An 11,091-nucleotide genomic window follows, 5' to 3' on the forward strand; every position below is an offset into this window, starting at 1 on the left:
AGGATACTTCATTTTAGGTTGCCCCAAACATTCTTCTTGCTGTTTAAAATATGTCATCTCTCTGTGTTCAATAACTCAAAGAAAATGTATACAAAGTAGCTTCATGCTACCACAGGCAACATTCCTAGGAAATGTCACTCTTAATAAGAATATACACTTTGAAGTTCCCAGTGCGTGAAATTAGTAAACCCCCCAAAATATCTTGGCCTATCCACAATAAAAACAAATTTATTAAAACTGCAAATTTGCTGTAATACTCTTCGCTTCAGTAAATGCTGCCAATCAACAATAAATCCAAAATTACTGTCCACTAACAGGGAGCAAAACTACATTCATCAACAAGTCAGCTTTTTCACAAAATTAGGAAGAGTACTGTCCCAGGTGTCCCTCGAGAGGAAGCACGTGATGTCTGCCAGTACGCTTAAGGCCTTCCCTGACCGGTGGGCACCGGAGGGACTAGAGTGCATGGTAGACATGGGCAACCACATTTTGATTTAATTTGATAAGTTTCCTTTTGTTTTACTTATAATTTGGATTTATTGTTTCACCCCCTTTAAAAAGGGAGGCACTTTTGATTTAATGGATTTCTGATTGATAACAATGTCATCCTAATTGGCAATTAAAAGGAGGACGAGGAGTCCTGTTTTTGTTTATTTTCCCTTTTCAAAAGCATACCATTTAAAATATATTGATATAAGTAAACATACGTAATACAACATTAACGCACACTTTTCCCCAGCCCGTATTTTTGTGATCTCCATATTCTTGGTAAATGCTCTCAATATTACGGTCCTTTCTCCAAACCAAATACCTGCACCCATTCGCCAATTATTACAACAGAGGTGGTTAGAGTGACTTTAAGTTTCAAGCACTGTCATGTAATGTCAGTTAAGTAAGTCTCTCACGTGAATATAGAACCACATACAGAAAAAATAATTTCACAAAATGACAATTTTTTGGATCATCATTACCATATTGGAGAATTCTACGAGAAGTCCCGGGAACGGCCAGAAAAGACTCCCCATTAACATTACAGGAGTCACTCTATCCAGCGTGTAACGCAGGAAAGGCATCCTCGGGAAGACCATTAGACACAGAGACCAGGAAACTCTCTTGTGATCCTACAGTTAACATTTTCTGAAAATAAATGAAAGCAAAACTATTTCCTTAATCTGTCCGTTAGATTTGGCCATGACAGTTTAGTGAGGTGGCAAGGCAGGTAAAATGCTCCAGCAAGTTATTTGACTTTAATAACTTACTTTTTCTCCAGGTTGTAACTTTCCCAACAATCGAAAACAAAAACGCATCGAGGTTTCGTGTATTTTTTTTATTCGCAGCAACAAATTGCTGACCAGTCAAACTCGATGTTTATTCCCGTCTCAATGGTGAAAGGTCCGGCCGGTTTAGGACTGGACCCAGCAAAAGCAGCAACAGCGCCCCCGAGCGCCAGCGATTACACCTCACAACTGAACACCGCCACTCGCCGCTGTTAGACCAGGGAATAAACTCAGAACATGCTGGGGATACTCAGCAAGTCAGGCAGCATCTCTGGAGAGAGAAACCGAGTTAACGTTTCAGGGCGATGACCCTTCGTCAGAACTCAATCATTAACTCTGATTCTCTCTCCACAGATGCTGCCTGACCTGCTGAGCATTTCCAGTATTTTCTGTTTTTCTTTCAGATTTCCAGCATCCGCAATATTCTGCTTTTCTATTATACCACGGGTTGCTTTACCAGCTGGCTATTGAGGCAAACTAGTCCGTCATTTAAGAGGGAATGGGATTAATGTTTAAAAAGGAGAACTAGAGAGGGAATGGGTCTACTCTTTCTGGTGGGGGTGATTGAACAAATCGACTGTAAATTAATAAAACATTAAAATAAAACTGAACAAATTTAAATTAGAATTTGATTGGCCGGGGTGATGATGCATTCTAGGGAATGGGTCTAACCTGAGAGCTCCTGCACCGGGCCGAATAGCCACCTCCCGTGCTGTAATTTCTAACTCTCAGAGCCTAGGGAATGGCTTCGAAATGTTGGTGCTTGGAGTTTAGAACAATGTGCCCTGTGATGAGAAACACCAAGCCCACTTCCCTTTGTGGAATTTCTCGGTTTGGTTCAGGTCAGTCTGTTCAGGCCGTTATTGAAAGTCCAAACACTGATTGGCTCTTACTCAGCCTTCCAGTTCAGCGTTCTCACCTTCACACACAACTCAAGTTCAAACCAGAGTCAAAGGAGATAGCGAGAGAGGTCAGGCCTATTAAAAATGGCATCGACTGGGGTGCCTGACTGGACCTTGTGCAGTGCAGGGGATTCTGGCCGTAGATTATGCGTGACTATCAGTGGGTTATAGGATTACTACTAGGATATTGGGGTGTTACATCTAATACTATCAGTTACATATAGACTATCAATGAGTTATTGTATTTCTGTTGGTTGAGAGAAGAATCTGAGTGTTACCAGTATTGTTATCAGTTATCAGCACAATTTCAGTGAGTTACTATTAGCCATTGGTGGAATTAAAGTTCCTCCCACCTCTGTGTTGTGTATTTTGAATGTTGTATTTGAATTGCCCCACATAGCTTACTGTAGTTGTGATGTGCAATGCACTATGGGAAATAGAGTGCATTGAGTTGAGAAGATTCTGGAAAGTGATGGCTGTGAACTGAACTCTGTCTCCTGCGTACTCTTTTAATTGTTATACAAGCAAGGTTATTAAACTCTTGAGATTTAACAAAAGTGGCGACGAGGACGTCTGAACTTACGTGGCTCTGCTGTGCAGAAGATAGTCGGGTTTTACGTGTTTAAAACTGTTATTTGTGCCATGGACAGTTAATTAAAGTGAGTAAATCAGGAAGGACATTTATTCAACTGTGAAACGATCTGTGAATTGAAGCACTAAAATACTGATAGTGATTTTAGTTGAGTTCAACATTGGAAGGATCCTTAGTGAATGATAATTAGGAGCCTGAGAGAAGGAAAATGGCTGGAATTATTGGTAACATTGGACTGTTTGATGAGAATGTCAAACGATGGAGCTCGTACACAGAACGATTTGAATACTTCACACAAGCAAATGACATTGGAGGGAACAAAGTAGTACCTACATTGTTAAGTGTGATGGGACCAAAGACTTTCAATCTTTTGCGTACTTTAATGCATCCAGATAAACCAGGGACTAAACAATATAGCGAAATTGTGGAGATACTAAAAGGGCATTTTTCACCCAAACCCCTAGTCATAGCTGAGAGGTTTAGGTTCCACAGGCGTAACCAGGAAGAAGGAGAAACAGTGACCATGTTTGTAGCTGCACTAAAAAGACTACCAGAGCACTGTGAGTTTAATGACATGCTAAATGATACTATAAGAGACAGGCTACTGTGTGGTATGAGAATTGAAGCCATACAGAAGAGATTATTAACGGAGAGTAATCTGACTCTACAAAAGGCCATTGAAATCAGTATTTCCATGGAATTGGCAGCTAAGGAAGCTCAACAGTTGGGTGCAACAGAAAAAGTGCACAAAGTAAGAACAGAGAGCCAAGGGCCATGCTTCGGTTGTGGCAAAACGGGGCATCTTGCGTCTGCATGCTGGTGTGTGGACGTGGATTGCCACAGCTGTGGTAAAAAGGGACATATTCAGCGCGCATGCAGAAATAAAAAGGACACAGAGAAAACGTCAAAGACGGAAGGAAGAAAAAAAACATTCAGACAAAAGATAAAGAAGCATGTCTGCTCTGTAGAACAGGACAAAACAGAGGCAAGTGACACTTCAGAGGAGGAACTATCACTGAACGTGCTGACTATAGCTGGGGATTCGCATGACTACTGGGTCTCACCCTTACTAGAGGGGCAGCCTGTGTGAATGCAGATCGATACCGGGGCAGCAGTATCTCTTATGTCAGAGACAGTCTACAAAAAGACATTAAAGCACCTTCTACTTCAGCCAGCTAACATAGCGTTAAAGACATATACCGGTGAAAGAGTAACCGTGAGAGGTATCACTGAGGTCACAGTTCAGTTGAATGGACAAACTAGGAAGTTACCACTCTACGTAGTTAAAGGAGACTACCCCTCCCTGCTGGGACGTTCGTGGATGGAGAGAATAAAATTGGATTGGTTATCAGTCTACATGATGTCACACAATGATCCAGGCTTACCCGCCATCTTAAAGAAACATGCAGAAGTCTTTAATGGAGAACTGGGTAGCATGAAAGATATTACTGTGAAGCTTCGTATTAAGCAGGATAGAAAATGCAAGTTCATGAAGGCACGACCCGTACCTTATGCCATCAGACCAAAAGTCGAGGCTGACTTAGAAGCCTTAGTTGAAAGCGGAGTACTAGAACCAGTCAGCGTGAGTGAATGGGCAACGCCCATCGTACCAGTGCTCAAGAAAGGGGATGGAGTTAGGATATGTGGAGATTTTAAAGTAACTGTTAACCCTGTATTGTCAGTGGAGCAATATCTGCTTCCCCATATTGATGATTTGTTTGCGGGACTTGCTGGGGGCCAGAAGTTTAGCACAATCGACCTCTGTCAAGCTTACCTGCAAATGCATGTGGATGAACAGTCATGAGAAATGCTGACTATTGTGACGCACAAGGGCCTATTTAGGTATTGTCGACTTCCTTTCAGAATTACATCAGCTCCCGCGCTTTTCCAATGTGCTATGGACCAGATCCTTAGTGGATTGCCTGGAGTCCAGTGCTACATAGATGATATCTTAGTTACTGGGTGTGATGACCAAGACCATCTGCGTAACTTGGACGCAACGCTACAGAGACTGAGGGATTACGGACTCAGAGTTCACAGGGATAAATGCGATTTTTTTCAGGCATCAGTTGAGTACCTCGGTCATGTGATCGATGCCACAGGCCTTCACAAGGCACTGTCCAAGACCAAGGCAATCGTGGATGCCCCAGCACCTGAAAATATCAGCCAGCTGCATTCTTTTCTAGGGTTACTGAACTGCTATGGACGGTTCATACCGAACCTAGCCTTGATGCTGAGGCCGCTGCATTGATTGCTATGTAAAGACAAGAAGTGGGAATGGACTAACAAGTGCCAGGAGGCGTTCATGACAGCAAAGGACACGCTCCTGAAGTCAAAGGCTTTGACGCATTTTAACCTTTCATTACCAATACAGTTAGCTTGCGATGCATCGTGATATGGTGTGGGAGCGGTCGTTTCTCATATCATGCCAAACGAAGAAGAGAAGCCAATAGCATTCGCATCTAGGACTTTGAACAGAGCTGAAACTAACTATGCCCAAATAGAACGAGAAACACTGAGCATCGTTTTTGGCGTTCGCAAGTTTCACCAATATTTGTACGGGAGACAGTTCACCCTACTAACAGATCACCGCCCTCTCATGACCATCTTCGGGCCACATACAGGGATTCCGTCACTTGCTGCGAGCAGAATGCAAAGGTGGGCGCTGCTGTTGTCTGCACACACATTTGACATTAGATATCGTAAGTCTGACCTGCACAGCAACACCAACGGTCTTTCCAGGTTGCCGCTGCCTGTCACTGATGCGCTATCAATTCTAATAAAAGGCTAGGCAGAGTTCAGAACAACAGGCTTTTATTAACTACTGAATTGCACTTCAGACAGATCAGGACTATGCCTCTAGTGGACGACCGAATGCCAGGAGCTGCCATGCGGCCGCTCTTATACTCGGTAGCCCAGGGGCGGAGTCAGCTGAGGCATAGTCAGGCACAACAGTGAAACAAGAGTGAACGACAACAACAACAACAACAACAGTGAACACAGTGAACTACAGTGGTTTACCACATTCACCCCTCGTTTAAAATTAAGTCCGGCGGGGTGAAGTGTATCAAAAGTTCGAGTAGGCGAGTCTGTCGGGCGGCCTCGTTTGCCGTCGAGATCTTCGTGGCGACGGTTGCGATGGTACAGCTTCCCACGACGCGTCTTGAGCGGGGTCCAGCACCGGCGTATCGTCCCCTTTGGTGTTGGGTGGGCGAGTGGGCTCCGGCTGGTCCTGGGGGCGCGGCATGCCGTCCACTGGGGTGGAATGGACAGGGGTGAGAATTGGGTCTACTAAATTTTGGGCTGTGTCGGAGGGGGTCGTGGTGGGGGGCAATGGTGGCGGGTCAGTGGACCCCGAGGGTGCCAGATCTCTAATGGAGACTGTGTCCTCCCGCCCGTCCGGGTATGCCACGTAGGCGTACTGGGGGTTGGCATGGAGGAGGTGAACCTTCTCTACCAGGGGAGCCGTTTTGTGGGACCTTACATGCTTCCTCAGCAGGACGGGCCCTGGGGACGTCAGCCAGTGTGGTAGTGAGTTACCGGATGTGGACCTCCGGGGAAAAACAAACATTCGCTCATGGGGGGTTGCGTTGGTGGCTGTACACAGCAGTGACCGGATGGAGTGGAGCGCATCGGGTAGGACATCCTGCCAACGGGAGGTCGGAAGGCCCCTAGATTTTAAGGCTAGGAGGGCCGCCTTCCAGACCGTCGCGTTCTCTCTTTCAACCTGTCCGTTCCCCCGGGGGTTGTAGCTGGTGGTCCGGCTTGAGGCAATACCTCTCATGAGCAGGTACTGACGGAGTTCGTCGCTCATGAAGGACGAGCCCCGGTCGCTATGAATATAGCTGGGAAAACCGAACAGAGCAAAGAGGTTGTGCAGGCATTTAATGACCGTAGCGGTGGTCGTGTCCGGGCAGGGGATGGCAAAAGGGAAACGGGAGTACTCATCAACTATGTTGAGGAAGTACACATTGCGGTCAGAGGAGGGGAGGGGCCCTTTAAAGTCGATACTCAGGCGCTCAAAAGGGCGGGTGGCCTTGATCAGGTTTGCTCTGTCAGGCCTATAGAAGCGCGGCTTGCACTCTGCACAGACTGGGCAGCTCCTGGTCATGGTCCTGACCTCCTCGATGGAGTAAGGCAGGTTGCGGCCCTTAATGAAATGGAAGAACCTGGTGACCCCCGGGTGGCAGAGGTCGTTGTGGAGGCCCCGTAGTCTATCGATCTGCGCGGTGGCGCATGTGCCTCGCGATAGAGCGTCTGAGGGTTCGTTGAGTTTCCCTGGCCGGTACAAGATGTCGTAATTGTAGGTGGAAAGTTCGATTCTCCACCTCAAAATCTTGTCATTTTTGATTTTACCCCTCTGCTTGTTGTTGAACATGAAAGCAACTGAACGCTGGTCAGTAAGCAGGGTAAATCGTTTTCCAGCCAGGTAGTGCCGCCAGTGGCGCACCGCCTCCACAATGGCCTGGGCCTCTTTTTCCACAGAGGAGTGTCTGAGTTCGGAGCCCTGGAGGGTTCGTGAAAAGAAGGCCACGGGTCTTCCCGCCTGGTTAAGGGTAGCGGCCAAGGCGAAATCGGATGCATCGCTCTCCACCTGGAAGGGGATGGACTCGTCTACCGAGTGCATGGTGGCCTTGGCAATGTCATCTTTTATACAGTGAAAGGCTAAGTGGGCCTCCGCCGTCAGGGGGAAGGAAGTGGACTTGATAAGTGGACGGGCTTTGTCCGCATAATGAGGGACCCACTGGGCGTAATAGGAAAAGAAGCCCAGGCACCTTTTGAGGGCCTTGAGACAGTGGGGCAGGGGAAGTTCCATCAATGGGCGCATCCGGTCAGGGTCAGGACTGATGACTCCGTGTTTCACCACGCAACCAAGGATAGCGAGGCGGGCTGTGCGGAATATGCACTTTTCCTTGTTGTACGTGAGGTTTAGGAGTTGGGCCGTGCGGAGGAACTTATCAAGATTGGCGTCATGGTCCTGCAGGTCATGGCCGCAGATGGTCACGTTGTCTAGGTAGGGAAACGTGGCCTGTAACGCATTCTCGTCGACCATCCGGTCCATCTCCCTCTGGAAGACGGAGACACCGTTGGTGACGCCAAAAGGAACCCTGAGGAAGTGAAAAAGGCGGCCGTTTGCCTCGAAAGCTGTGTACTGGCGGTCCTCAGGGCGGATAGGGATTTGGTGGTATGCTGCCTTGAGGTCAATGGTTGAGAAAACGCGGTATTGCGCTATCTTATTAACCATGTCGGCTATGCGGGGGAGGGGGTATGCGTCCAACTGGGTGTACTTGTTGATAGTCTGGCTGTAGTCGATGACTAGGTGCTGCTTGTTGCCAGTCTTAACGACTACCACCTGGGCTCGCCAGGGGCTGGTACTATCCTCAATAATCCCCTCTTTCAGGAGCCGCGTCACCTCAGATCTTATGAAGGATCTGTCCCCGGTGCTGTATCGCCTGCTCTTTGTGGCGATAGGCTTGCAGTCGCGGGTGAGGTTGGCGAACAGGGGGGGCAGCGCGCCCTGGGGTGTTTGGTTTGGCCACAGAAATAACATTTCTGGCTCGGGCGGGACATCGCTGCAGCAGTTGAGGCCAGGGCCCGTGGCGGCGCTGCGTCCCAAGGTGGCGGCGGCTGCGGCATCCATGAGGCGGCCGCGCGGTCCGGGGAGTAGGCCTCCATGTTCCGGTGGGCTACGTCCAACGAGAGGGTGAGTGAAATCGCCTTCTTCAGGTCGAGCTCGCTACTTTCCAGCAGTCGCTGCCGTGTGTGAGTGGACCTGAGGCCCGCCACGAGGGCGTCCCGGATGAGCTCCTCCGTATGTTCCGTGGCTGTTACTTGCTTGCATTCGCAGGCTCGGCCGAGTTCCTTCAGCGCCCGTATGTATGCTTCTGTGGGTTCCCCGGGCTGTTGTTTGCGAGACCCCAGGAGATGTCTTGCGTAAACATAGTTGACCGGGCGTGCGTATTGCTCCTTCAAGATGTCGATAGCCCCCTGGTAGCTTGTAGCGTCCCGGATAAGGGCAAAAGCTCGGTGGTTTACTTTAGAGTTCAGCACCCTGAGCTTGTCGGCATCGGCGGCGACGGTCTCGCCGGATGCAGTCAGAAAGGACTCAAAACAGTGCAGCCAGTGCGAGAACTTAGCAGTCGAGTCCGGTTCTTGCGGGTCGAGTTCCAGGCACTTGATCTTAAGAATCTGCAGCATCGTTTTTTTTTCAGTAGTTAATAAAATTGATGCGCTATCAATTCTAATAAAAGGCTAGGCAGAGTTCAGAACAACAGGCTTTTATTAACTACTGAATTGCACTTCAGACAGATCAGGACTATGCCTCTAGTGGACGACCAAATGCCAGGAGCTGCCATGTGGCCGCTCTTATACTCGGTAGCCCAGGGGCGAAGTCAGCTGAGGCATAGTCAGGCACAACAGTGAAACAAGAGTGAACGACAACAACAACAACAACAACAGTGAACACAGTGAACTACAGTGGTTTACCACAGTCACCAAGCCTATGACGCGTAGCATAGACATCTGCTATTTTAGGCAGGTGGAGAATGTGCCTGTTACTTTGACACAGGTCCGACGAAACACCAGAAACGACCCAGTGTTGTCTGCAGTGCTGGACATTATCGTCAGGGGCAAGCTTGACAGCAATGACCCAAACCTGAAACCATATCTCTTAAGGAGAAACAAACTGTCGGTGCAGTCTGGATGTTTGCTGTGGGGGAGGAGAGTGGTTATTCCACCATCGCTATGGAAACCAGTGTTACAGCAACTACACTCTGGACACTGCGGAATGGTTCGTATGAAAGAAATAGCGAGGAGCTACTTCTGGTGGCCGGGTATGGATGGACAGATTGAGGACAAAGCTAAAACCTGTTCCTCATGTCAGAGGGTTCGTAATGTGCCACAGCTTGCACCTCTTCACCCCTGGGACTTTCCGGAGGAAGCATGGCACCGCAGTCATGCAGACTTTGCAGGTCCATTTGAGGATAGAATGTTCCTGGTGGCTGTTGACGTGCACAGTAAGTAGCCAGAGGTTGTTATAATGAGGTCCACCACTGTTGAGAAGACCATCGAGAAGTTAGGTGAGGTGTTCAGCCGATTTGGATCTCCGATGCAACTTGTCTCAGACAACAGTCCATAGTGGGTGTCACAAGAAATGGCTACATTCCTGCAGGTGAATGGTCTACAACATATCAGGGCTGCACCATACCACCCTGCGACCAATGGTCTAGCTGAAAGGTTTGTTCAGACCATGAAACACTCTCTAAATGCATCGCAAGGCCAGGGAACGCTTCATCCGTGCCTGAATAGTTTCCTGTTGAGTTACAGGAACACACCACATGCGACCACAAAAGCATCACCTGCCACTCTACTGCTCAAAAGAGAGCTACGAACCAAGTTCGACCTGCTGAAACCACCAAAGGTGAAAGACGTGGTACAGTATCAGCAGGACAAGCAGATCAAGCGACGTGAACAATGCTCCAAAGACAGAGTCTTCAGTCCAGGTGAACATATGTTGGCACGGAACTACAGTGGTGGACCTAAGTGGGTTCCTGTTACTGTCATTGCACAGACTGGTCCAGTATCCTACACTGTACAGACACCTGAGGACATTGTCTGGAAGAGACACGCCGATCAGCTTCTACGAAGTGCAGCAACACCCACTGAACCACCAACAGCAGTTTATCTGCCATTGGGTGACGCTGTGGGTCATCTGCCTTCTACACCAAGAGGCTCACCTTCTCAGGAAGCAGCCGCTTCAGCCCCTATCTCATCAGCAAGGGAGACCTGTATACAGACACCTCAGCCGCCTACACCTGTGTTGACGTCACTTGTGAGAGACAATGAACTGGAGAGCCAGGTTGACCGCTGGTATCCTACCAGAGAGCGGTGGGCCCCTATATGTTTGAACTTGTAATTCAGAGGTTTACCCTTTATCTGGGGCAGAATAATCCCCATGGGTATAGCCATGGTTGGAGGAAGTCTACCCTCATTCCCAGGTTATTGTGTTTTAAAAATTTTGTGGTTCTATTGGGACATCTAATGAAACAGGGGAGGAGATGTTGTGTATTTTGAATGTTGTATTTGAATTGTCCCACATAGCTTACCGTAGTTGTGATGTGCAATGAACTATGGGAAATAGAGTGCATTGAGTTGAGAAGATTCTGGAAAGTGATGGCTGTGAACTGAACTCTGTCTCCTGCGTACTCTTTTAACTGTTATACAAGCAAGGTTATTAAACTCTTGAGATTTAACACTTTGGTTCCTCCCTGCAAATCGCTTCCCTGCCCCTGGTTTCCCTTCTTCACTTGTGGTCTCTTGC

At 48.1% G+C, this 11,091-nt stretch overlaps 1 protein-coding gene across 4 annotated transcripts in view; it reads right to left on the reverse strand.

Annotated features, from left to right (window-relative positions):
• Positions 1-1,602, reverse strand: part of veph1 (ventricular zone expressed PH domain-containing 1) — a 390,667-nt gene extending 389,065 nt beyond the window's left edge. For 2 of the 4 annotated variants that reach the window (XM_085990362.1, XM_085990364.1), the window contains exon 1: positions 1,260-1,600. The gene's annotated coding sequence lies outside the window, so the exon portion shown is untranslated. Of the gene's footprint in view, positions 1-971; positions 1,138-1,259 lie in introns of all 4 variants that reach the window. The other 2 variants (XM_085990361.1, XM_085990360.1) reach the window with 2 other exon arrangements.
• Positions 1,603-11,091: the final 9,489 nt, after the last annotated feature.

The sequence above is a fragment of the Somniosus microcephalus genome, chromosome 6 (assembly GCF_052327205.1).
Source record: "Somniosus microcephalus isolate GS21.2 chromosome 6, FLI_Smic_1.0, whole genome shotgun sequence".
Lineage (NCBI taxonomy): Eukaryota > Metazoa > Chordata > Chondrichthyes > Squaliformes > Somniosidae > Somniosus > Somniosus microcephalus.